The sequence below is a fragment of the Schistocerca piceifrons genome, unplaced genomic scaffold (assembly GCF_021461385.2).
Source record: "Schistocerca piceifrons isolate TAMUIC-IGC-003096 unplaced genomic scaffold, iqSchPice1.1 HiC_scaffold_1170, whole genome shotgun sequence".
Classification (NCBI taxonomy): Eukaryota; Metazoa; Arthropoda; class Insecta; order Orthoptera; family Acrididae; genus Schistocerca; species Schistocerca piceifrons.
This window is the reverse complement of record NW_025726984.1, coordinates 1-2,500: the sequence shown is the minus strand read 5'-3', so window position 1 is coordinate 2,500 and position 2,500 is coordinate 1.

Below are 2,500 nucleotides of genomic sequence, written 5' to 3'. Positions count from 1 at the left end.
CTTTCCACATGCTCCTGCTGTACACTGTAATGTGGATGGCAGCAGGACGTACATGCCGCCCCTCCCCACGTCCCCACCTTGCCCCCTGCCTTCGCAAGCTGGTTGGTGAGAAGTTTGCATGTTCAATGCCCTTCGCATGCGACGTACTCAGGCTACGTTGTGGTGCGGCCTGTGTCAACTGTCCGCTGATGTCGTACGCGTGAACCACAATCTGTACTGCACATTCGTCCTTATGTACTGAATGATACATCGTGGCACATGTGTGACCGCACAACGACTGCGCCCAAAAACGGCGGACCATACAGTGCAAATATTGTGCACGCAGCTACGTGTCGGTCTCCCTATGAGAGCTGGATTGCAGTGTGGTACGCCATAGAGACGTGTGGGAGGAACGGACGCCGTGGATGGCGATCAGCATGAGCTGTCTGTTGATGTATTCGGACCTAGTCGTCTCTCCTCACACACCGTGATGGCATGGTGCACCGCGTTCCATATCTGCGACATGCTACAGAGGCCGGTTGACAGTCGTTCGAGCAATGGACATCGCATACGTACGGGGGCCACCTTCCACGTATTGTCTAGGCGTGCACATTTTGTTGCGTGTATGTGGGCAGACGTAGTGTGGCGTGACACCTGACACAGGCATGCAATAATCGTTGAAGTTGCAAATGGCGATGGACGCCTGCGTTTTCTGGTGAAGTTACGCAAATGAACAAATGGTAACCTGTTGTGGTGCGGTTGTTCTCGCTAGGGGTGAATCGGTGATGGCGACGATAGGTTGAGGTACTAACCGGTTGTTCCAGCGATACCCACCATGCCGACGAAACTGAACGGCATCTGGGTGTGAAGCGATACGCGGCGGTGGCTGGGTGGGACCGTCCCCGGCCGGTGAGGGGGCGCCTCCCGGCGTGCTGGCCGCGCGGTGCGTGGGCGCACGCGCTACAGCCGGCTGGTGGGGGCGGCCAGTGGCAGGCGCGCCGGCCGACGGACGCGGCAGGCGTCGCAGCTGCGCGCCGGCGCACCCTGCGCGCGGCGCCGTGCGGCCAAAGTAGGTCCTCGCGGGCCCGGTGCGAAGCGCGGTGGACATCTTCAGTGTGCTGGTCCGATTGAGGACTGTGTGCGTTGAGGATGCGCCGCCGCCCGGCGCTCGGCGCCGCGACGCCGTCTGCTGCTCGGTCGCCCCAGCGGTTCTCGCTGGTGGTTTGTATCGCAGCTGTGCGGATGTGTTGGCGCGTGCGCTGTGCTGGGAGAGTTCGCTTCGGCACCCAAGTGGGGCTTTTGTCCTTCTGTGGCGCTGGCGTTGGAGCTGCCGGTCACCGTAGGTGGCGCGTGTTGTCTCCCGCCGGCAATGCCACGACAGCACGCTCCCGGGCCTCTGTCGGCAGCGGCAAGCTCAGTTGGGAGCACGGGTGGTCGCACCGAAAGCGTCTACTCGCCTAACTCCGGGCGATTGCGCCTCTCTCGAACCCGACCAAGTACTTGGGACGGCGCCTGCGCGCCGCCGGGACCTGAGAGGGTTTCGAGGTGTATTGTGCAGGGGAGCTCAGCCTCCTCCTGTTTGCAGAATGATTGAGCGGACGCTTGCGTGTTCGCGCGGGCCCCCGGGACACACTCCCGGGCGGCCGGCTGCTCAGCTCTAGTTGACGCAGCTCCCTGGTTGATCCTGCCAGTAGTCATATGCTTGTCTCAAAGATTAAGCCATGCATGTCTCAGTACAAGCCGCATTAAGGTGAAACCGCGAATGGCTCATTAAATCAGTTATGGTTCCTTAGATCGTACCCCACGTTACTTGGATAACTGTGGTAATTCTAGAGCTAATACATGCAAACAGAGTCCCGACCAGAGATGGAAAGGACGCTTTTATTAGATCAAAACCAATCGGTCGGCTCGTCCGGTCCGTTTGCCTTGGTGACTCTGAATAACTTTGGGCTGATCGCACGGTCCTCGTACCGGCGACGCATCTTTCAAATGTCTGCCTTATCAACTGTCGATGGTAGGTTCTGCGCCTACCATGGTTGTAACGGGTAACGGGAATCAGGGTTCGATTCCGGAGAGGGAGCCTGAGAAACGGCTACCACATCCAAGGAAGGCAGCAGGCGCGCAAATTACCCACTCCCGGCACGGGGAGGTAGTGACGAAAATAACGATACGGGACTCATCCGAGGCCCGTAATCGGAATGAGTACACTTTAAATCCTTTAACGAGTATCTATTGGAGGGCAAGTCTGGTGCCAGCAGCCGCGGTAATTCCAGCTCCAATAGCGTATATTAAAGTTGTTGCGGTTAAAAAGCTCGTAGTTGGATTTGTGTCCCACGCTGTTGGTTCACCGCCCGTCGGTGTTTAACTGGCATGTATCGTGGGACGTCCTGCCGGTGGGGCGAGCTGAAGGCGTGCGACCGCCTCGTGCGTGCTCGTGCGTCCCGAGGCGGACCCCGTTGAAATCCTACCAGGGTGCTCTTTATTGAGTGTCTCGGTGGGCCGGCACGTTTACTTTGAACAA